Here is a 25,992-nt window from a genome sequence, read left to right as displayed (position 1 = left end):
CGCACAAGTCTCTCCACAGTTGCTGGCCCAAGACCGTTTTCTCGCTTTGCGCTTGGGGAGCGCGCTGTGGGGTGAGGGAGGCTAAGTTCACTTTCAACTCTGAGTTCACCGAGTAGGAGGGACCTGCCTACCTCTCTCCAAAGAACACCGAGCATTTTTCATCTTTCGTTCGTTTCGGAGAGGACTTGGTAGCGCTATATATTCTGCAAATTGATTTTCAAAATCTCTCCAACAGGCAAACTTTTAACCATTCCCCCCCCCCAACCCCCCAAAAAAGCTGTCCACGTTAGATTCCATCCCTGCAGAGAAAGCTGCCCAAACTGTGGTTCATCTTGGAACTTTATGGAGGGCAGCTGATAATGGGTTGGTTGGTTGGTTTGTTTTCAAGGGACTTTGTTTCTAACTCTTGAACAGGTTTTGTAAAGGCGTTAGGTATGTGGGTTTTTTCTTTCTTAGCCATGCTGCCTCCAAACTTTTTTGAATCCAAATTCTTTCTTAGGAATTCTATCATACTGTAGTGAAATGGCTCTCCTTGCTTAATTACAGATGAGACCTCTATATCATCTGTGTTTTAATTAAGGCCACAGAGAAACTTTATGGAACTTTGGAAAACAGTTGTATTTAATGTAACTCAAATTATTCTCATCAGAGCACCGTAACGTTTATATGCATATCATTTCTGAAACTCTTGGGACACTTTGAAGAGTTACTTATGATCATGAATTTAAAAGAAGCACATGTGCAACGTTTAAAAATAATTTATAATATTTCTGCAAACTTTTTTGTAAGTCAGAAAAAATGTATCAAAGTAAAAATAAGAAATATTTAAGGTTTGGTTTCAAATATTGAAATATTTACCTAAAGAGTATAAAACTGGAAATAAGTGGCTTTTCAAAGTTTTGATGAGGCTGAAACTGCCAAAATTTTGAACTATACTGATCCCTGTTTTAGTTAGCTGAAATAAAGTTGTGTCTAACCGTTCTGCTTGTTTTTTTCGCTTATCTTCTAGCATTTCTGGCTTACTATTTTATTTTAAAAGAAATAGGAAAAAATATGCTAGGCTCCTTGCTATAATAATAACCCCATGATTAAAGTTCTTAGAATAAAAGTGACCTAAAGTTCACCATATTGCTTTTTTTCTTCTATTTTTGCTTTTCCTTCTTTGAGAAGTAAAATGGGGTCAATGTGGCTTAATTAATAGACGTGATGAGATAGTGATTTTGAGAATATCTATGGCTGCAGATTTTGAAAAGTACTACTTTTAAGTGTTTGCTCAGTTTTATATGTTTTAACAATCCCCCTACTTTAATACTGTGAGGAAGCTGGGAGTCAAGAGACGGGGATTACCAACTCTTTTCACTTGGAGCAGGCAAAGCATTGGGAAAGCTCAAAGCATGCAGAATAGGAATCAAGGGGGTTTCTGAAGTTTCCCTAATGTGCTCTCCCTCCCCATTTTCTCTTATTCTCTCTCCCTTCCCCTCTACCCGCCCCAATTTTATTTGAAGTGAAATGAACTCTGATGTCTGTGGTCCAGGCACGAGATGAAGTGAATTCAGAAGAGAGAATTTATACAGCCATTCTGTTAAGAAATCCTGTGAACATTATACCCAACAAGGAATTCTATGCAAAATAAGGATAACACTTTAGAGTCTTACTATACACCTTGGATCCCTTGAACATTATACACAGCAAAGAATTATATGCAAAGAAATGATAACATTGAGTCAATATCCTGTAGTCTGCATTCTAGAATATATTGTGATTTTATAGACTTTTTGCCATATATTTAGAGACTGGTTCAAGGATAAATGGTTAAAACCTGTTGATATTAAAAGTCTATATAAAATATATTTCAAGAGTCCCCTTCATGGCTCAGTGTTTAACCAACCCAGCTAGGATCCATGAGGATGCAGGTTCGATCCCTGGCCTTGCTCAGTGGGTTAAGGATCCGGTGTTGCCGTGAACTGTGGTGTAGGTCACAGATGTAGCTTGGATCTCACTTTGCTGTGACTGTGGTGTAGGCCGGCAGTTGTAGTTCTGATTTGACCTCTGGCCTGGGAACTTGCATATGCTGTGGATGTGGCCCTAAAAAGCAAAAAATATATTCATAATACCTTAAATTTGTATGGTGCTTTATCATTTCAAAATGCCATATATACATGAGCTCACTTCACCTTCAGCCATTGTTTATTATTGTTGGACAAATTTAAAGTCCGACTCTTCAAGTGGCTGTGACTTAAATTCATGCTACTGATAAAAACAATTTTTAACAAGAGTACTTCTAATATTGCTTTGTGCGAAAGGGAACTTGATAAAGGAACTTTATGCTAAAGTTTCCTTTTCATAGTACCAAGATTTCTTTTAATTTTTGAGATGATATTTCCTTTTCAATACTGTTCTGCTAAAGAAAGCTCTTAGTGAAGATCCTTGAATATGAGTTTGATTGAAGAGGTGTTTTCTTGGCTGTCATCAGTTTTCTCTTTTCAATTATACTGACACTGACCTTCTGGCCAAGGATTAATTTTTTAGAATGAGTTCTGTTTTCCCTTATACTATGGCGCCAATTTGTTAAAAATGTTGACATGAAGCAAACATTTTTAGATGTTGTAACTAAGAAAATCAGATTTAAAAAAAATTTCTTCTGTGAAATCATGTGTAATTTCTAGAACATACTAAGTTGTAGTATGAATAGCATTGACTCAGCAAGAATGATATTCCAAAGAAATTCCTTAACTAAATTTAAGATTAACAAAATGGGAAAATGATGTAGTCACAGTGGTTCTGCATTTCAGCAAGGCAGTAGATAAAATATTTTTCCTATTTCCTGTATTGATATTTGTGTGAATAACATGTGGAAATGAAAATGTAATAGTAGACACATTGCAACTGATAGAAAATAGTTTCTAAAGATCATTGCATAGTGGATCAAGGTCAATCCAGAAGGAAGTCTCCAGGTCTCTGACAGAGGTTTCCTTTTGTTCATTTGTCTTGGTAATGGCTTGATGGAAAACATAAAATTTAAGCTCATCACAACTGCAGGTAGTCTGAAATTGATTCAGGTGGCTGAGCTGGTGAATAACAGGCTTAGGAATTTTAAAGGTCTTTATAGTCTGGTCCCTGAAAAGAAACTACATGGAAATGGTTTTATTATTTGTATCCAGATGTTAAATAATTTCATTTTGGCCTCTTCTGGAAATGTGTCCTTTATATGTACAGGAATGAGTACAAAGACAGATGAGAAAGGCAGTCTGAACTGTAGTAAGTTCAACATGAATATATAGTATGATATGGTGACAGAAAAGTTAACTCACTTTTATAAAACTTACACACACACATACAAAACCTTAGAGACAGACTTGTTTGTTTAGTACACTTATTTGGGTGCTTCACTGACAAATGGATATAAATTCAGAGGAAGGAGAGCAAAATAGTCTGAAAGGATTTTTCAGAGGAGGATTATTCCAAGTAAGACTTAATTTGGAGAAAGAATGACTTAGGAAATTGTGAGATAGCCTCACATTTTTGGAAGGGTTTCTATTTGGAAGATAAACTAAAATATTCTTTTTAAAGTCTGAACTTGAAACCGTAGAAGAGTGACAAAGAGGAAGGTTTGAGTTAAACACAATGGGAGGAAACCTCCCTCCCTCCCAACCCTTCCCTATTCTGACCTGTTTAGAAATAACTGGGTTGTGTTGGAGCACTTAGCTTCTGGAAATGTCCATGCGGTGATCAGATGTGTAGCTTGTCAGAGATGATTTAGGATGGAATGGCTCTGTGGAGAGGAAGTTAAGACCATCAAGTCTCCAATCTTTTTCCAAGTTCAAGATTCTAGTATTACATTCTGTTGTTTTTAGAACACATACTTGTATCTGAACTTACAAGTTCTTTTAAAAAAGTTAAGAAAACCTTAAATGAGTGGAAATGTGTTTTTAGATGTCTTCTGGGATTTAAAATAAAAACATGTTTGAGAAAATCCTCACTCATGTTTGACAAGAATACTTAAAAATTTAATATGGAATTTCCACCATCAATTGCACAGTTCTCAAACATCCTGTGCTATAAAATGTGAGAACACTTTATAAATTACCTGAGAACTTTTCAGAGAATTTATTGTGGCTATAAACTTGGAATTGATTTTTTTTTTTTTTTGGTATTTTCTTTTGCTGTGTATGTAACTTGGCTAGTTCATTACATACTAGCCTACTAGTTTAGTAAAAATGATTCATAACAGATAAAATTTATGTCTGAGAATAAGAACATATTCAACATTGACTATTGTAGATGTGTTAGAATTTTAAAAAATGACATTTTATGTTTTTAAAATCTCACATATCAGTAAATAGAAATTGCTGCTATATCTTATTTCCCCCAATTTTCTATTCTATGATTTCATTCTACGATGAGCTGAAACGTTATCAAGTGTTGCTAGGTGTTGTAAAAGAATTGTGTGTAACTCTGCCAATTCTTAATTCACTTAATAAAGTTACTCTAGCTCCTTAAAGATGGGATAAATGTTACCTTACTGCAAAAACTATAGTTTTTACCTTCTTTAGATATAATTATTTAAAAACTCAAATAGATATCCTAAGAATTCGATTCAGATATGATTGCTGTCAAAAAACATGAGTTTGTATTTTGAGAGATTTAGTTAAATAAGAAGGCTTTCTTAAGAAGTAGAATGTGAACTTTTTATACCTTTCAACTATATTGCAAGAGCTGCCACTCAAAAAGTTGACATTTTGGTAGGTTTCACATCCCTGTATTTATCTATCCCCATTTATCTAAAGCAGATCATATTTTACTATTCACACATTTAATAAACACTGATTATTCACTGATAGTGACTAATGTGCTAGACTTTTCGACATGGACCTCTGAGACTGAATCATTGTTCTCTCTTTTAATCCAAAATAGATTTAGCAGTGAGCTATAAAAAGAAATTCACTTAATCTTTATATGGGGTCTCATTTCTTTCACAATCTGCTTTGGAATTATGGGACCACAATTCTGGGCCACGATGAGGAATCGGGGCCTACTGGGTCCAGAATAGGCAAAACTACATTCAACCTAGCTTGTATGTAACAAGAGTAGTGGGGTGGCCAGGTGTCTAACCACAGAGTCCAAAGGATGTACTGAATGCACACTTGAGTCCAGTCAGTGTTAGCTATCCAGTAGGATTCTATCATGTGGATGGTCCATGGCTGGAAGAGTTTCCAAGAGGGTAATTAAAAAAATAATAATGGTGACTCCAGGTATCTGTCCATTTTGTAGTAAGTCCTTATTTAGCCCCTGGACACCTGTGGAAAAGATCAGGAAGAAAATATTGTCAGTGGTCAGATTGTTTAGGCTCTAATCTGGAAGACTGGGGTTTAGGATTTGTGTAGAGTCACAGCTTGGAAATGGGCTAAGCAGGAATGAAGGCAAAAGCCTAGTTGCAATGAATGAGAGAACAGGGTAGAAGTTAGAGCAAAATAACATTAGATTGGCACATGCTTCTCCAGACTCATGCCAGTCTCAGTGTATACCAGGCACACAGAAAGAAGGCGAATTCTGGGCTGTACCCATCGGTGAGACTGTTCCAAGGACAAAATTTGAGCAGGAAATTGGTGGGGTAGGGCTTATGTGTATTAGAATGTGGTTAATAACTGAATGTGTTCAGTGAGTAAAAGAGACCCCCCTCCTCTCCAAAAAAAAAAAAAAAATCCTTGCTCTTATGGAGTTTATATTCTAGGTGAGGGGACAGAAATATGATGAGTATGTAACGAATACATAATATAATGACTACCTGACATTGCGTAGAATGTAGTAGTGATGGATTCCTGGACAAATACAGCAGGATAAGAGGAGTCAGTTGTTTTAGGAGTGAAGGTCGATTCCTATTTTTAAACAGGGATAAATGTTGACCTCATTGAGAAGGTCACACTTGAATGAACACTTGAAGGTGATATAGGAGTGACTGGTACAGACCTTAGATGGAAGCGTACTCTTGACACAGCAAACAGGCTTGTAAAGGTCTAAGGCACAATTTAGAAGGGTCAGGAAGTAATGGGGGGCTAGATAATTGTAAAGATTTTTGCTTTTTAGTCCAAATGAGATGGGTGACATTGAAGACTTTTGAGCAGAATTAAATGAATGAATGAAATACTAATTAATATTTTTCATACCAAATAGGCTGTAATCCATTGGACTAGAACAGTAGTACAAATGTAGGGTTATTTTAAATTTGTCTCCTGCCCCAAACCATTCATGCACAGAACATTTTTAAATGACTCCATTTCAGAGTATTCCATCTCAACAATTGTACCATTGGGAAGCTCAGATGCATTTTTGTAAAATTTTTTTCTTTTTCTTTTTTTTCTTTCTTTCTTTTTTTTTTTTTTTTTTGCTTTTGGCATCTCAGTTCCATTCCACAATTAAAAGAATATCAATACCTCAAAACCACTGAAGGGCATGGTATTTCTACATATCCTTTTATTTTGGCCCATTGTTCTTAGAAATATGCTGTAGGTTTCTCAGAGTGTTTTTAACTAATGTGCATGTTAAGACAGAAATAAGTTATTCACAATCCCACATGGATTATGTGTTTACCTTGGAGGTCTCCTTTTGATATTCATTTTAATATCAGAGCTAAAGTTTAGATACTATTGTTGAAAATGACTCAGTGGTGTATTGCTCTAATGACTTCTTTTATGAAATGGACTTTGAAATGGTACCTATTTTTACAATCAGAAACTTATTCTATGCTTTGTTTTGATTTTTAGAACTTCTTTAAGGATCTGTGTAAGTCTTGCAGTAATCTTCGGAATAAAGTAATGCAGTTTTGGCCTAAAGTAGAACAAACTTAAGTGAAGAAAATTGCATAGTTTCGCTCCCATTCTTCCTCCCTTTTTTCCTTCCTCCCCCCCCGCCCCTCCGCCGCCCGCCTCCCCTCTTCTCTCCCTCCCTCTTTCTCTCCTTCCTTCCTTTTTCTTTCCCTTCCTTCCTCCCTCCCATTTTTTCTTTAGTATCCTGATTGTGAAAACACTGTGGTTTTTCAAATAGATGATTCTAACAAATATACCTTCTTAGAAAGTATGAACGATAAACTTCACTTAACTCTTTCTACTTCTAAAAAACCACTGATAATTGCTAAAGATAGTTATGAGACATAATCTAAACTTAACACTGTGATTTGAAGCTAAAGGGTTGCTTGCCATGAAGTACAATATGAATTATAAAATAGTGTTTCTGCAGTTATCTAGATTGTGGATTTTAATATGGGAACTTCATCCTATTTGGGCACGTGATGTATAGAAAATGATCATAGAGGAGACTATTCGTGGTTTATTACTCAGCACTGGTTTTCTCTAACAGGCCTAATCTAGCACAAATAGCAAGTTAATCTATGCAGTTCTGAATGATGAACACCTGAAGAGCTATTTTGTGCCTGGCACTTGGGAAAGGCACCTGGTGCAATGTTAACGATGTCTCTCCCTTGTATGGTCCTCTTGATTGACCACCAGGCTGTGTGCTTTCCCAAGGCTCTTCATTTAATTGCATCTTCAGTGCCAGATGCTTTAGATTAGTTTAATAGTATCTATTGCATTGTGAGTGTTAACACATTCACTTAACCATAGTGAAAAATTTTAGTAGGTTAAAATAATTATCCTCATTTTATAGGCAAATAGATGTCTAGAAATTTGTCAAGGACAAACACACATTCCAATGCTAGTTTCAGAATCAGAGGTTAGAATATGTTCCTGCCCCTGATTTTTATGGATCCTAAATTGTCATCTGTTTTGGGGTTTTAGAGCCTTCCTTATCTTTTATAAAGTATCTTGAAAAAAAACTTATTTTCATTTCTTCATTATGTGAGTAGTCTAATTTGAAATGGGAGATGCACTAGGAAGTATGGAAGAACAAGTATATACAAGACATAGTCTTTAAAACTCATTTTCTTTCTTTCTTTTTTTTTTTTTTTAGCTTTTTAGGGCTGCACCCACAGCTTATAGAAGTTTCTAGGCTAGGGATCAAATTGGAGCTACAGCTGCCGACCTAAGCCACAGCCACAGCCACACCAGATGCAGGCCGTGTCTGTGAGCAACACCACAGCTCATGGCAATGCCAGATCCCTGACCCATTTAGTGAGGCCAGGGATCGAACCCGCATTCTCATGGATGCTAGTCAGATTTGTTTCCCCTGAGCCACAATGGGATCGCCAAAACTCATTTTCATTTAAACACACACACACTACTTAAAACTATGCAGAAATAAACATATTACTCAAAAGTATCCATAAGTTTGTGTTCATCAAATCTTAGTCTAAATTCTTAGGATTTGGATTACAGCGTGCTAGACTCTATGAAAGTGCTAATTGATTATTGGCTTTTTGGAAGTCACCTTATAGAAATTACTTCAGCAGTCTAGAGACGTAATGATATTTATTTTATAATAGATTCTTTAAAAAATAGTTGCTATATATGTCTGTTAATGAAAAGAGCAAGAGTCAAACAGATACACCTAAGAATCAGAGCAGAGTTAACTTCAAATTCCACCTGAAAAATGTACAGGACACCGGTATCTTCATAAAAAGATTTGAAGAGTTCTATTTGAAGTTGAACTTCTCAGTTAAGACAGAAAATGTGGCAAGACTCATAGATTTTGAGAGAATGTGTATGTGTACATTTGGACCATTTATAATTTAACTCTCTTACAGTTCCTAAGTAGTATATTTTGTATATTGCTATTTGATTTGTTTTTTTTTTAAATCATTAGATTTCAGTTTTTATAAACAAAAATATAGAATAAGGGAACATAAAAATTGCCAGAATATTGAATTTGCAGAAACTCTCGTTGCCTCGATAAATAATTATTGGTCACAGAATAAACTGTAAATGGGATCATTATATTTTCAGTCTAATAATTGTACTTTTAAAACCCTAAGTCATAATCCTTTTTAAGTTGCTTGTGACATGTAAGGTCCTATTCTAAATGGGAAACAAGGTCAGGAGAGTTTGCCCCATAAAATGTGTTTCTACCAAAGTCTGTATCGCGACCACCCTACCCCAATTTTCTGGCTTATTGCCTGCTATGTGTTTTTCAATTACTGAATGAGGCCAAAAGCATGAAGGAGAGCTCAAAGTAATGCAGTTGTCATTTCAGGTAGCTACTTCATCTCTTTGGTTTGTTGTGAGGAGTATACAAAACAATGAATATGAAACATGGAGTATCTGTTAGGGGCTTCAATAAATGTAAATCTTCAGAATGCCTCAAGAAAAAATGAATTCAGTCTGAAAACCATTTTGGTGTCTCTGGCTTAAAGCAGTATTTTTTTTTTTTTTTTCTCCAGCACAGTGATATACATAGTGATAAGCTCAGCTGAGGTTGTTATGAAGGTATTGCTCACATACTTGAAAACAAATGAATGGATTCAATTTTAATTGGACTTTGTGTTGTAGTATTTAGCTATTCCAAACGGCATAGCTTAGTTTTAAAAAAATACTCTTAGGAGTTCCCGTTGTGGCTCAGTGGTAATGAACCCAACTAGTATCCATGAGGATGCAGGTTCAATCTCTGGCCTCATTCAGGGGTTAAGCATTCAGCGTTAGTGAGCTGTGTAGGTCGCAGATGTGGCTTGGATTCAGCATTGCTGTGGCTGTGGTGTGGGCCGGTGGCTACAGCTAGGATTCAACCCCTGGCCTGGGAAATTCCATATGCTGCATGTATAGCCCTAGAAAGCATACACACACTCTTATTAACATATACTTCGTTTTTGATGTTTTTATTTCCTCTATTCTTTTAAAACTTTTTATAAATCAAAGTATGGTTTTTATCAATTTACAGTGTCATGTTAGTTTCACTTGTAAAGCAAAGTAATTCAGTTTTATATATATATGTGTGTGTGTGTATATATGTACATATATATATATATATAGGCCCTTATTGTTTACCTATGTTATATGTAATAGTGTGTATATGTTAATCCCAAACTCCTAATTTACCTTCTCCTCCACCCTGCTATCTACTTTGGTAACCGTAAGTTTGTTTTCTATGCCTGTGAGTCTATTTCTGTTTTGCAAAAAAGTTGATTTATATCATTTTTTTTTTTTAGTTTCCACATATGTGATATTACACAGTACTTGTCTTATCCAACTTACTTCACTTAGTATGATAATCTCTGGGTCCTTCCATGTTGGTGCAAATGGTATTACTTCATTCTTTTTTATGGCTGAATAATATTCCATTGTGTACATATACCACATCTTCTTTATCCATTCATCTGTTGGTGAATACTTAGGTTGCTTCCCTGTGTTGGCTATTGTAGATAGTGCTTTTATGAATATTGGGATGCATGTATCCTTTGGGATTATGGTTTCTCTGAATATATGCTAAGGAGTAGGATTGCAGGATCATATGGGAGCTCTATTTTTAATTTCTTAAGGAACCTCCATACTGTTCTCTATAGTGGCTGCACCAATTTATATTCCCACCGACAGTGTAGGAGGGTTCCTTTTTCTCTACACTCTCTCCAGAATTTATTATTTGTAGATTTTTTAGTGATGGACTTCTGACCAGTGTGAGGTGGTACCTCAATGTAGTTTTGATTTGTGTTTCTCTCATAATTAGCAATATTGAAACATCTTTTTATGTGCCCATCGACCATCTCTCTGTCTTCTTTGGAGAAATATCTATGTAGATCTTCTGCTTATTTTTTATTGGGTTGTTTGATACAACGCCATATGAACTGTTTGTTTAATTTGGAAATTAATCTCTTGTCAGTCATCACTTGCAGATATTTTCTCCCATTCTGTAGATTGCTTTTTGTTTTATTTCCTTTGCTGTGTAAAAACTTTTAAGTTTGGAGTTCCCATTGCGGCTCATCAGTAATAAATCCGACTAGTATCCATGAGGTTGTGACTTTGATCCCCGGTCCCACTCAGTGGATTAAGAATCCGGTGTTGCTCTGAGCTGTGGTGTAGGCTGCAGATGTGGCTTGGATCTGGTGTTGCTGTGGCTGTGGTGTAGGCCAGCAGCTGCAGCTTTGATTCAGCACCTGGCCTGGGAACTTCCATATGCTTCAGATGTAGCCCTCAAAAAACAAACAAACAAACAAACAAAAAACCTTTTAAGTTTAATTAGGTCCCATTTGTTTATTTTTGTTTTTATTTCCATTACTCTGGGAGACAGAGCCAAAAATATATTGCTTGCGATTTATGTCAGAGGCCAGCTTATGTTTCTCTAGGAATTTTATAGCATCTGGTTCTTACATTTAGGTTTTTAATCTATTTTGAGTTTATTTTTGTATATGGTGTTAGAGAGTGTTTTCTTTCTTTTTTTTTTTTTTTGTCTTTTTGCCATTTCTTGGGCCGCCCCTGTGGCATATGGAGGTTCCCAGGCTAGGGGCCGAATCGGAGCTGTAGCTGCCAGCCTACACCAGAGCCACAGCAACGCAGGATCCGAGCCGCGTCTGCAACCTACACCAGAGCTCACGGCAACGCCGGATCAGTAACCCACTGAGCAAGGCCAGGGATCCAACCCGCAACCTCATGGTTCCTAGTCAGATTCGTTAACCACTGCGCCATGATGGGAACTCCTAGAGAGTGTTCTAATTTAATTATTTTACATGTAGCTGTCCTCTTTTCTGAGCATCACTTGTTGAAGAGACTGTCTTTTCTCCATTGCATATTCTTGTCTCGTTTGTCATAGATTAATTCACTATAGATGCATGGGTTTATTCTAGGCTTTCTACCCTGTTCTACTGATCTGTATATCTGTTTTTGTGACAATACCATATGATTTTGTTTACTGTTGCTTTGTAGCACACATATGCTTTTTTAGGTGTTCAATTTCCATGCGCATTTCTCTACTTTGGAGATACTTTGAATAGCAGAAAAAGTGTAGACTCGAGAAATGGAAAGAATTGGATTTACAGCCATGTTACCATTTTTCTTACTGAGAGCAAAACCCTGAAGCATCAGAGTTTAAATTCTTATTAATAAGATGGAATTAAAATAGATAATATATGTGAAAATCCTTGACAGCTAATTAGTAAATATTAGCTAGTTTATTCTTTATTATTTGATCACAAAGGTCAAAAATGATACAGTGCATATGACATCCTTTTTGCTTAAGAAGAGCAAAACACTTTTCTGAGTGGACCCTAAGAGATTATATATGGTGAACTATTTTTATGTCACTGCAGAGCAAGTGAGGAATTCTATCAGGTCACACAAGTCAGCAACAGAGATAGAAAGAAACAAAAGGTCTATAATTAGCTAATACTTATGTTAGTAGCTTAATGTGAGAAGTGATTTATTTTTTTGCTACACCTGTGGCATGTGGACGTTCCTGGGCCAGGGATCAAACCTGCGCCACAGCAATCTGCTGAAGTGACGACATCAGATCCTTAGGCAGCTGAACCACAAGAGAACTCTGAGAAGTGATTTAAACAGACAACAGAATGAAATTTTAGCAATATTTTGTGATTATTTATATTTCAAATATGGTATAATAAACTTTTTAAAGGAATTTTTTATTTTGGACATGAATTTATTAGGGATTGATAACTACTTTAAAAAAACTTTTAATGTATGTAATATATTAGAAAAATATATGGCACATAGTAAGTGCTTCATAAAAATTAGTTATTTTCAGCCTCTGAAGCACCTGTCCTCATTAACATGTACTTGGGAAGAAATGACAATTCAGCATGTTTGACACACAATGGGAATTACTTTCAGTTTGGTCTTCAGTGGAAATTCTGACTGGATTTTAGAAAAGCCTCAATATAGACCCCCTTTATTTGGATTCTATTCACTAAAGTGAAATAATAGTCTTCGAATATATTATTTAATACCAGATTGAATAGAGAGAATTTTTAGTATGTCTACCTGTATGTTATAGCTAATGATAAATTAGTAAAATTTTCCCCAAATTGTTAACCTCAGCAGATCTCTAGGGGACCCTGCTTTTCTAAACTTGGGAACATCAAATTTTGAAAAAAAAATCTGAGGGAACACTTCCCATAGGCTTTTTTCATATTCAGAAAGTTTTAATCATGCTTAACATGTAATGTACATCTATTCAATTTTTCCTTCTGGTAAACTGGAAAAAATATCACTGGATTTGTAATTAAAACTCTAGGGTATAAATTTTGTCTCCAGTTCTTCCTAAAGTTGTGACCTTAAACAACAGATTAGTCATTTAACTATTCTGAAACTCAATTTCCATCTGAAAAATGAGAACAATATTCAAATCCATTTCATGGGATTGTTATAAGGGTTAAGTAAAATATGCCATACAAATATTATTATTATTATTATGTTTATTTGGTCTTTTTGGTCTTTTTGCCTTTTCTAGCACTGCTCCCATGGCACATGGAGGTTCCCAGGCTAGGGGTCTAATCGGAGCTGTCGCTGCTGGCCTACGCAGTGGATCTGAGCCACTGTAACCTACACCACAGCTCATGGCAATGCTGGATCCTTAACCCACTGAGCAAGGCCAGAGATCGAACCTGCAACCTCATGGGTCCTAGTCGGATTCGTTAACCACTGAGCCACGACGGGAACTCCCAAATAGTATTTTTAATGATACTACTCAATATTATAATAAGTGATAGTTTTGGCCAAAGGCATTGTTGTTTTATGAAGTTTTTCTTCACTGTGTTTCTTTTTTTTTTTCACCCAGTGACTCTTAGCATATTTAGTTATTCTGTATTGAAAACCAAGGCACATCCTCATTCTATTCTTTCTTTTTTGCCACATACCTCCCAGTAACACAGAAGTTAATTGGTATGTAAAGGAAATATTTAAAATGTATATCTTATATTATTGGTTTCACAAATATCTATAGATATACTTTATACATAGACAATGATGGGTTTAAAAATTCCTCAAAATACTTACTCATTTCTCTCTATTGTCTTCCTCAAACTTGTATAAATATTTTTTCGCTCCATTTCTAAGGGACTGATTTTGTCCACCGACTTCCTGAAATGTACTACCTAATGTGTGCTGAGAAAGCAACACTACCCTAAAGTTTCTTATCAATCTAGAATCTGAATTTTTCTTTTTGGCTGTGCCTAGGACATCTGTAAGTTCCCAGGACAGGGATCAGAATCCTTGACACGGCAGTGACCCAGCTGCTGCAGTGACAATGCTGGATCCCTAACCTGCCGCACCACAAGAGAACGCCCTAGAATCTGAAATTTTAACTGTAGACATTAATTCCTTTGGACAAAACATTGCCTTCTCAGGCCATTTTCCAGATTCTAGGAGATCTATACTCTTTTTATTTATTTATTTATTTTTATTTATAGATGACCATGTTCAGGCTCTTCTGATCATAATTCCATAGATTAAGTCAAAATGATTCATATATGTAATGAGTCTTTCTGTTGTGATTTTCAGTAATGTAAAAAGTTGAAAGACCAATCTAATCTTATACAAACTTCAAGAGCTATTACTATTTCAGAAAGTTAGACGGGCATGCAATTAACTAGTTCCTCCTCGAAGATCTTCCACTTTGTAATGGTTAGAGATTAATAAAGGTAGGTTTCACAGTGATAGGACATTTTGACTTTTATTTTTATTTACTACTTTCTTGTCTCTAGTCTGGTATATGGCAAGCACATAATAAAAAATTGTACAATGAATGAAACCATTTTTTAAACAAGAGAAAGAGTTGCCTTTAAAAATTTTTGTACATACACTCTTTTTCCTAATGCTCTCATATTCTGAATGAATATTTTTATATGTAGTGATAAAAATACTGAAGCATAGATATAAGGTATTGTTATGAATACCACTTAGGTGATAAATAAAATATTTTAGAATACTTTTATTTTAAGGCCATACCTGCAGTATATGGAAGTTCTCAAGCTAGGGGTTGAACCAGAGCTTTTGAGGCCTGTGCCACAGCCATGGCAGCACTGGATTCAAGCCATGCCTGCGACCTCTGCGGCAGCTTGCAGCAATGCCAGATCTTCAACCCACTGAGCCAGGCCAGAGATCGAACCCTCATCCTCAGAGACAATGTAGGGTCCTTCACCCACTGAACCACAGTGGGAACTCCTAAAATACTTTATTGTACTGTCGATGCATATTTTTTTCCTAAGGATATTCAGTGAGCTGAGCGGGTTCTAAGCTTTGGATGAGGAATGAATATTTCTTGGCTTAGAACTTTTCTATATGTGAGACCTTTTTGGATGAGAAATACACTATGTAAGATTAAAATGTCCATTTAAGATACAAATTCTAGGGATAAGAGATAAATAAGTCACATAGGGTGACTTGATTGGCATCTATTTCCATTTTTTCTTTGTTTCTTTTTAGGTACCACTGAAGTCCTTTTTATTTCAGAAAAAAAAAAAGCTTTTAGAAAATATTCATCAGAACTTCACAGTATGTCAAATAATGCATGTGCTGTCTTCTTAAATGTGGTCTCTTTCACGGAGTTATTAACAGTCAGAGTGGTGACATACTTAGAATTTATAAGAGAAATTTGCGATTGAAGATACATGATATCTGTATTTGCCTTATTTAAAAGTCAAACTTTAATGTAAGGCCAGAAAGAACTGATTTTGTTTTGCTTCTACTTTACTCATAATCCATAGCACAGGGCCTGACACATAGAGCAGTGACCATAAATACTGAATGATGGATTAATAGAAAAAGGGAGCTTTTAGGAAAGAACACAAACCTATAGGTATTGAAAAAATACGGAGACCGTTAAGCATATGATACAATCAGGAGTAGGAAGTTAAAATTTTTATTTAAGTACGGAAAAAGGAACCAAGGATAGAATTTACCAAGACATAAAAGATGTAAGATCGTCGAATGCTAAAACATATTTAAAACAATTAAATATTTAAATGTAAATGATGCTTCTAAGAGGCTACCAGTTACCATTTTAAGTGTACATAGACACTAATATCCAGAACTCTCTACCTTGAGAGTTTCCTTCCTAACTCTTCCACACTTTCCATGCTTATCACTTGGAAAAGATCTCTCTTTACTTATTCCAAATTAATTTGTTTTCACCCCCCCCCTTTTTTTTTTTACAAAAAAGATGTCTTACTCTCTGTGCCTTTACAAAGCTCTTTGAACCATCAAGAAACCTTCCTTTTCCTCAGCACACCTAGCTTTTGAACATCCTACATTCTCTTCTACTTTTCAAATGGAGTTAAGGTCCTCAGGGATGACTTCACCTATGTCTGATTACTTCTGCATTTTAGCTCCACGTATCATTATGTATAATGTAAAAGTATTCATCATAATGCGTATTTGAATTTTTCTTAATTTCCTTGCTTGATGTATGTGTTTAGGAGCTGAGAGTTTGGGAGGGTAGGGATTTGTGTTCAAATTAGATGTGTTTTCTTCTTTTTAATGCCAATTGAAGTACTAGTGATTGAATTTTATGTGAACTCACCAGACCATGGCGACATTTTCAATAGAGAATTTATTTAAAGGGAATAGAAAAGTGGCATACCACTCTAATTTTTTTTGTTTTTGTATGTATTATTCATAGGTAAAGAAACAGTCAAGGGATTGAAAAGACAGTGTAAATCAAATAATGAAGAAATTCTGCAGTCACCAATAGAATTATTAGCAAACTAGCAAATTTCTTTCTAGTTAAATATTTTGGCACAACTGGGAATTAATATTAAACAGTTCTAAATTTCTGTTCAGTGATTAGTTAGTATAACTTTCAGATAGAACAGATCTATAAATTTCTAAATTTAAGTAGCTGTATACCATACTTATGATTTCCATGAAGAGATAAAACCACCTTTCTGATGGTCTTAATTACAGCCTCCTTTTCCATTGTGCTGCTATCATATGCTTTACATTTATGTAGCATCTGGTGTTTAGGAAGTTTTATTGTTTTCCCACCACTTCTATGCCTCTACACAAGCTATTGAGCATTGTGTTGTATATGGCAGTGTATTCCTACAGTTGGAGTAAGGTGTGTGTGTGTGTGTTAATACTTGAAATGAATGGCTTTTGGCCTGATAAGAATGGATAGAAATAGAACCCCAGATTTTCTAAATCCCAGCCAGGCATATCAGTTCTACATAAATTCTTCTAAAATGGAAAGTAGCAATTTTTTAAAGGAAAAAGCTAATGTGAAAATTGTAGCATAGTGATAATATTAAGAGAGGGTACAGTCAAGATTTTTGAAAATTAACTCTATATTATATAGCAGACTTTTTTGATTTGGTCAGCAAATGATGGCTTCTCATGTTCAGAGAGAGGCATCCATTTATTTTATCTGTGTGTTTAAGATAATTCTTACTCCTTCCTTTACTTATTTGAAGTGTTTAATTCATTTTTTGCATTCTATTCATAAATATGACCAAATACAATTTAGAATATATATATATACTGTATTAGTTTGTATTAGTACACATGTATTTTCTGTCTGTCTTGGTAGATTTGTGTATGGTTTCATATATTAGGGAATTTATAAATGGAATTTATTATAATTCATTTGAGTAAAGTATTGATGTTAAAATCTAATGTTGTTATGAATATCTTCTTTGAGAGATATTGGAGACATATAGTGAAATCATCATTTCACTAAGATTTCTCTCCAATAAGACATTCACCATTACTGGAATTACATATTCTGTGAATTTCATTCCGTTGATGTAACTTTAAACTTCCATTCTACTTCACTATAAATGGAATTTCATTATATCTGACTCCACAATAAGTGAGTTACAGTATCGTTGACATTTAGTAGAATTACAGATCTTAGTGTCTTTGTATACTCTGCATTAAAATGTATTATGTGTGCTTTCAATTCTGTTTCAAAGAAACCACTATTGATTTACATAGTTGTTGTGTAGAAGAATTCTGTTAAACTCTATTGCTTGATTTCATGGTGGCTTTTTTCTTCCTGAAATCATTTGAAAATATTTCTCAGTGTGTTTGCAACTCTTGGATAAAAAGATAAAATTTATGGATTAGAAATATATTTATGTGAGGTTTCTCTCACAGTAAGTCTTTATAAAGCCTTTGTGGATCTTAAGCTGCAATTGTAGCTTTCTCTTATAACTTTCTTTTATTCTCTACTTTACTATGAAAGCTATCATAGAAAATTAATTATTTTACATAGTGCTGAGAATGCCTTTCTCTTTTAAAGAGTGAAATTAAAATAATTCTTTTGTTTTAAGTCCAGGGAGGAAAGCCTAGTGAGAATAGAGTCTTTTATCTGGATACATGTTTCTCGGATTTGATGGCAGAGCTGTTGCTGTGGAGGACAGGGAAGCAGGGGGCTGGGCTGAAGGACAAATGAACAAATGGTTTGGGCAAAGACAATGCATTGGTTTTAAGAAGGCTGGTGTTGAGATCTCACCTTTCACCCTAGAAAATCTCAGATATAGACATTCAGCTGCAGATAACCCCCTTTTTTTGGCTCAGAGGGGCACTTAGAGTGCCAGACCCAAAGGGGAAATTGCCCTAGAGTAGTCCCAGAGCTGTTAATTCTAGAACTATTTTCTCAAGGGCCTGGGACTCAGAGATGACCAGTGACTTGGACACCTGTACTCAGTCCAGTTTGATGGGAAGAAGATTTTAAATTCATCCAGGTCCAGATTACCTGCTATGTCTGTTCTTAAACCTTACCATACCTCCTCTTCCTTTTGTACTTGCTGTTCTTTTTGCGGGGAGAGAGGGGTCACAGAGTTAGTAACTACCTCAGGAGACAGCTTTATATTTCAACATTATGTCAGTCACAGCCTTAGTTTTTCAACTTGGTTTGGGGGCATCCTGTTTGTAACTTACAATAATAGGTTTGGAATAGAGGTGCCCTTGACAACAGTTTCAATGAGCATTTTTAATTCCTCAATAGAGTAATTTAGAGAACTGTGTTTCTTTGTCTCTATCTCCCAAGATAAGAGTATCTGGAGGCCAGATTTTCTGCTTAGCATTATTGCCAGGTCAGAAACTAGGCATATTAAGATGAAATATGTTGTTCTGCATCTGGAAGCCAGAATGTAATGAGCATTGTTAATTTAGTTAAAGAAAAAGACAGCTGTTTAAGATTAGCCTTCTTGTGTATGTGTGGGAGTTAAGAGAATAATGTCTCTTTCCCAAGATGTGTTTTTCTTTTGTTTATATGCAAATTTTAATTGATGAAGGAATTAATGAACTAAGTGAAATAATAACTATTTTATACTGTTTGTTAGAAATTGGTTGGCAGGTACTCTCTGAATGGTATATAAAGTTCTAGAAATCAGATAATTTCCAAAAATTCTCTATAGTGTGCATTATATTCTGGGTTATGTTTTCCTGTAGTATAACTATTAAGCCAGATAAAGCAACTTTTATTCATGGTAACGATTATTTAGAACTCTGGCCGAGATGATGTCTCGCACTTAAAACAATGTTGTTTTATGATATGTATTTTAATAATTATCTACATGACATCCATTTATGTTGTTGTGTATAATGAGATTTCTTTGGAAAATATAGGTTCTATGTTGAGTTTAAAACTCTTATATCCATTTAGCTTTCACAAGCTTTAACTGTTTTTCTGTTTTATCAATTACGTGCAAGGTATTTCATTCACCTGTTTCTACAGTTCTTGAGATCGCTGAGGATTTGTATTATTGTTTCCATTCTAGAGTATGAGGCTGAGCAAATGAGGCTCATATGGATTGTAAAATATTGTATGTCATAAAGACACCACCTCTTTTTTAAACAACTTTTTTGAAGTATAATTTGCATACAAAGTAAAATTCTCAAATAAGGTTACCTTTAGATGATGATTGACAAATAGATACACCCATGTAACTATCACCCCAGTCAAGAAGTAGAACAGTCCACTTTCCAAGAAAGACCCTCCTTGCCTTTTGCAGTCTCCTTCTACACCCCCAACTTCTTATCTGGTTAGTTTCATCTGTTCTAGAATTTCCTTTATATGAATCACCAATTTTATGTACTTTTTTGTGTCTGCCTCCTTTTGTTCAGCCTAATGTCTATGAAAGCCATCCATATTTTTGTGTTCATCAATATTTTGTTCCTATTAACTGCTAAGAATTTCCAATATATGAATATATCTCAATTTTAAATGTAACACCTGTTGGAGTTCTCTTGTGGCACATTGTCACTGCAGCAGTTCGGGTTGCTGCTGTGGCGTGGGTTTGATCCCTGGCCTAGGAGCTTTCATATGCTGCTGGTGCAGCCAAAAAAAAAAAAAAAAGAAAGAAAAAAGGAACCACAAAACCACCACTATTAATGACTTTTAGACAGTTTTCAGTTTTTAGCTATTATGAATGAATTTACTGTATACTAGTCATGTACAGGTCTTTTTATGGACATATGTTTTCATTTCTCATATTTATCTAGGAATGGAATTCCTGGGTTGCATGGTAAATATACATTACATTTTATAAGAAATGGGAAACTTGTTTTCCAAAGTAGTTGTATCATTTTATTTTTCCAAAACAAAGACATGATTGTAATCTAGTGATGTTCACTTACTTCTAGCGCCATAATGTTTGGTAAGCTAAATTTTGGGATAAGGGCTGATATCATAATTGATCATTTTTCTCTCTTTTCCTTTCTCTTTTTACTAGAAAAAATTTAAAAAAAGTAAGGATAAAAAGCTTGTTCTATATGGGAAGACTTTATTATTTAAGAGGCTTTCTGGTAAATATAAGAGTTCTTCAAATTCTAAATAGGCATACAAAGCAGAATAAATATGCTTTGTTCAAGTTTTTTTTTTGTCTTTTGCTTTTTTTAGGGCCACACCTGCAGTGTATGGAAGTTCCCAGGCTAGGGGTCAAATCTGAGCTATAGCTGCCAACCTACACCACAGCAACGTGGGATCCGAGCCATGTCTATGACCTACACCACAGATCATGACAACACCTGATCCTTAACCCACTGAGCAAGGCCAGGGATCGAACCTGCATCCTCACAGATCCTAGTTGGGTTTGTTAACCACTGAGCCATGATGGGAACTCCTGCTTTGTTCAACCTTTGAAGTAAGTTATTGGTGGAGTTCCCTGGTGGCTTAGCAGGTTAAGGATCCAGTGCTGTCACTGCAGGGGCTTGCTTCACTGCAGTGGTGTGTGTTTAGTCTCTGGCCTGGGACCTTTCACATGCTGCAGGTGTGGCCAATAATGATAATAATAATAATAAATAATGTACATTATTTGGTCATCTAATCTAATTGTTTTATATATCCTACAGTATTGGGTAAAGCAATATTAATAATATTAATGGGAAAAGAAAAATCCCAATTATTCATTCAACAAGAGTGTCTTGAATATGTATATAAGAAGAGGTTTTCTATACTATACATACAAAGATGTACGAGACACAGTTTTTTTTCCTGCAAGACTTGTATGAGTAGAGAAAAAAATAAATGTATATATACAATGAAATTAATGCAGGTGTGGAAAGGGTTTAATGAATTTATTTAAAATGTTTTAAAATTCTTAGGGAGGCAGACAGATTTCTGTCTCGTAGGAGTAGAGACCATTTCACAGAGAAGATGGAATTTGACTGAGCCTAACAGAAGAGAAGAATTTTTTTTTAATTGTTATTTCCCCAATACAATTTTTTTTCCTACTGTATAGCATGGTGTCTCAGTTACACATACAATGTACACATTCTTGTTTCTCACATTATCATGCTCCCTTGTCTAAGTGACTAGACATGGTTCCCAGTGCTACACAGCAGGATCTCATTACTAATCCATTCCAAAGGCAATAGTTTGCATCTATTAACCACAAGCTCCCTCCTGCTCCCCCTTGGCAACCACAGGACTATTCTCCAAGTCCATGATTTTCTTTTCTGTGGAAAGGTTCATTTGTGCCGTATATTAGAGTCCAGATACAAGTGATATCATATGGTATTTTCCTTCAGAAGAGAAGAATTTTAATGGGCAGATCAAGAAAAGAGCAGTTGAGGAGAGGGAAGGATCGGTTATGGCAGGTAAGTTAGACGGAATTGATGGACTGAGAACAAAGGTTGAAGTTTAGGTTTATTATTCCTAAGGAAAGAGGTTAATTTTTGATGAGAGAAAGGGAAGCTCAAAATTAAATTTGGAAAATGTACGCACTCAAAGAGGTTATGGAAACTAAAGGTGAGGTCTCCTTGTGCATTATTGAAATGAAGTGCAGAGACCAGTCAATAGCTTAGATGAAGTCTAGAAGGTGTGAGAAAGGTCATCACTGCATTAGCATGTTAGCATTTCTAAGTGACTGGAGACTTTTTTTACCTTTCAAATTTTATATTTTTAGTAACTTTTCAAATTTGATTACTTTAGCCAAAGAAAAAGACACATTGTTGTTTATTTAACAGTTATTATAATGGCTTATTTGACTGCTGTACTTTTTCTTTAAATGACACTTTCTTATGAAAAAAGATCAGGTTTCTTTTCACATTGAATAAACATCCCTGGGAACTTAAGCTATCTCTTTGTCCTAGTTGTTTTGATGACTTTAATAATTTGATTTTTCACTTCTTATTAACTAGGGGTGTTTTAATATAAAATTTCTTTTAAATTATGTTGGAGTTCTCGCTGCGGCGCAGTGGATTAAGAATGTGACTACAGTAGCTTGGGTTGCTATGGAGGTGCAAGTTTGATTTCCAGCCCACTGCAGCGAGTTAAGGATCCAGCATTTGTGCAGCTGCAGCATAGGTCACAGCTATGGCTCAGAGTCAGTCCCTGGCCCAAGAACTTCCAAATGTTGTGGGCATGGTCATAAAATAAAATGTCTTGGCTGTTGTGAAACAACATGAATGTCCATTGACAGATGAATGGATTAAGATGTGGTACATGTATTCAATGGAGTCCTGCTCAGCGATAAAACAAAATGAAATAATGGCATTTGCAGCAACATGGATGCAACTAGAAATTATCATACTAAGTAAAGTAAGTCAGAAAGAGAAAAAGTACCATATGATATCAGTTATATGTGGTGTCTAAAATATGGCACAAATGAACTTACATATAAAACAGAAACAGACTCACAGACATAAAGAAAAGATTTGTTGCCATGGGGGAGTGGGAAGTGTGTGGGATGGACTGGGGAGTTTGGGGGTGGGTAGATGCAAACTATTACAATTAGAATGGGTGGTTAATGAGGTTCTATTATTTAGCACAGGGAACTATATCCAATCACTTGTGATAGAACATGATGGGAGAAATTATGAGAAAAAGAATATATATATATGTATATATGACCGGGTAATATGTTGTACAGCAAAAATTGGCACAATACTATAAATCAAATATACTTTAACAAAAAGATAAAGTAAAATAAAAATTGTGTACTAGTAGGTTATTGCAACTTAGGAACTAAAGTTAATATACTTCTACCTCTAGAAACTGATTTGTGGTCATTGTCTACAGTGTATTTTAAAGCTGCAGTAATAAAGCAATCAGAGTGAAGCTCTTAGAGCAGATTAGACATGCTTATTAATACTAAAATGCAGTCAGAACATGCTAGGCATAAATGTATTTTTATGTAGTGGAATTACCTCAGTGCATAGTTAATCTAAATTAAATGAGTTTATAATCTAAGCTTGTGTGCAAGAAAAGGGAAAATTTATCTGTTATGTAGACTATATATGTTTTTAACATCACAGCCAAAATTAAGTGTATCCTTTGAGAGTATGGGTGCCATTAAATGCATCTGTCTTCTTTTGCTGTGGGTATGAATATATGGCAAACCTAGACCAAAATTAGAAAAATGTTAAAAGGGGACTATGAGAAAATGGAAGAGAAACAAAATTAAAAGAGGAAAGCTAACTTCCTCATTTTTTCTTTTCTCAGGATTGTTAGCCAAAATAATTTCCATCCTTAATAGTTATGGAAAAATAGAGATTTGATTTTTATTTAAAAAAAGAAAACAGCTCTATGTATCTCAAGGTTTGTTTCAGTTTTTAACTGTAACATCTCCCAAAAGCCACATATTTGGAGGATGTTATGTTAAATACTTTAAACCAATGGTTTGTGCTTATTGGCTTGTTGTAAAGAGGGAGATAAATGCTGTTTAAATCATCTTTAGGTGCATTTGATTTTGCACTTTAGAAAATATATGCATGTTTATTAGAAAAGTGAATGTTGAAATTAGCAAACAAATATGAAGTTAGTGACAAAGTGATAAGATGTGACCTTTATAACTGAGCTGTATAATCCTCCACATGTATGTAATACTTGCTTCCATTCATCATAGCTTCTGTTCCCTGTACATCCCAGCCCAGTCTCAAACATGTCTGATTTTGAAACAGCTGTCCTCACTTCAGAAGAAAAATTTGCTTTATTTTTGTTTTCCTTTATTTGTTTTAGTTTTAAAGATGTTCTACCCAGCTGGATAACAGAGCTGGCTTTTGTGGACACCTTCATTTAGAAGAGATAATTCTTTTACTAGAGCCTTAAGGTGAAGACAGCAATATTGCCTAAAACAGACTGATACTTGAACATGGATTGGTCATTCTTGAATTCATTATGATTGAACCTACATATGCTTTAATGTATAATATCTAAAATGTGTTCTGAAATTTGATAGGATATTCCTGAATTTCTAAATTTAATAGGCTATTCATAATATATGGTACTTTTGAATATTTGAAATTTTACTAAAAGCGATAAGAACATTTTCCCCCTAGCATTTCTATACTTAATGTACATTACTGATTTTGAGTAATAATAGCACTTGACAGCAAGGGACTAGATCCATTTGGGAATAGCTGTACTTGGAGTAGTTTGTTGCTATATCCTAGTAGGTCGGAGAGATAAGGGTGAGATGAGAGGTAGTTGTTCTAATTTGAAATACTTTGCTTCACATGGAACTTTGCCTGAGTGCCATTGCTATACATTCAATATTTGTCCAAGGGCTAAAAATCAACCTATGTTTGCCTCTGTCAAAACATTTTGTAAACATTCTGCATACACAGTAATGTGAACAAGAGAGAAAGGATAATAGGAAAACAGCAATTTTCTTTTAAAAAATCTGACATATACATATATATATATGCACATAAATATTTCCCCTTTTTAATTGCTAATCTCTTTTTCAGATTAGTCTGTGGTTGACTTTGAAGAGTTATGGGGGCACAGGGTGAGAGCTAAGGAAGGCATTTTACCCAGAGCATTTCTGATTCCCCTTAGGAGTTTGCGGAACAGCATGAGAGATCTCTTCCAATTGTGTGGGATAAGTACAGCCCACTGAACACTGCTTAACAGCAGTTTACCACAAGCCAGTTATAATGTCAGAAACATTGGAGCCTTTTCTTTTCTTCTGTATTTAAATAATGATAAATGCCTTCATACTGTGTGAGAACTATTGAAGTATGTTTCTCTGCAGGTAAACTTGGCAGTGTCTTATGTAACTCCACTCGATGGGAGCATTACTTAAACAGTGTGAAATGCATTGTCTGACAAGAATTGTATCACAATTTGGAATGATGTTTATGCAAGTGGATAGTCTGCCAGTTATTTGTAGTTTAAGAAATGGACTTCTGAGGCCACGATATAAAACACAAGTCTTTATTTGGGTATTTGTAGTGAAAACTATAATTGATATTTGAGGGAGAATAATGTCAGCTCAATCATTTGGCCATAATCCATCAAGTATGTGTGATGAGAGATAACTTCCCTGTTCTTAATTTCTAAAATAAGATGTATAATATAATTAATGTCACTATTGTTTTCAAGTGTCTCAATAAAATTTTGTTGAAATTAAAACATTTAATTGCATATGTACCTGATAACTTGATTATCTACCTTTAGACTGCTGTTTTTTTATTATTATCTAACTGCTGTGCCTTTTTTTTTTTTTTTTTTTTTTTGCTGCTGGTTTGTCACCATCCATCTCCCTAGGTGATGATAGTCCTGCTTCTTACAGCAAATTAAGAAGTCATGCCTTTATGGTCCTCACTGGGTAGAATAATGGCTAGCTAACCAAAAATTTTGCTTGGCTGATGGATATGGGGATGGAAACCAAAAATTTCAAAGTCCTTGGCAAATTTTTGAAAGACTTCTAATCTA

At 35.1% G+C, this 25,992-nt stretch overlaps 1 protein-coding gene across 1 annotated transcript in view; it reads left to right on the top strand.

Annotated features, from left to right (window-relative positions):
• Window positions 1–25,992, top strand: part of LAMA2 (laminin subunit alpha 2) — a 594,513-nt gene that overhangs the window by 342 nt on the left and 568,179 nt on the right.

Source organism: Phacochoerus africanus, chromosome 2, assembly GCF_016906955.1.
Source record: "Phacochoerus africanus isolate WHEZ1 chromosome 2, ROS_Pafr_v1, whole genome shotgun sequence".
Taxonomy (NCBI): domain Eukaryota; kingdom Metazoa; phylum Chordata; class Mammalia; order Artiodactyla; family Suidae; genus Phacochoerus; species Phacochoerus africanus.
This window is presented reverse-complemented; position numbering and strand designations above follow the sequence as displayed.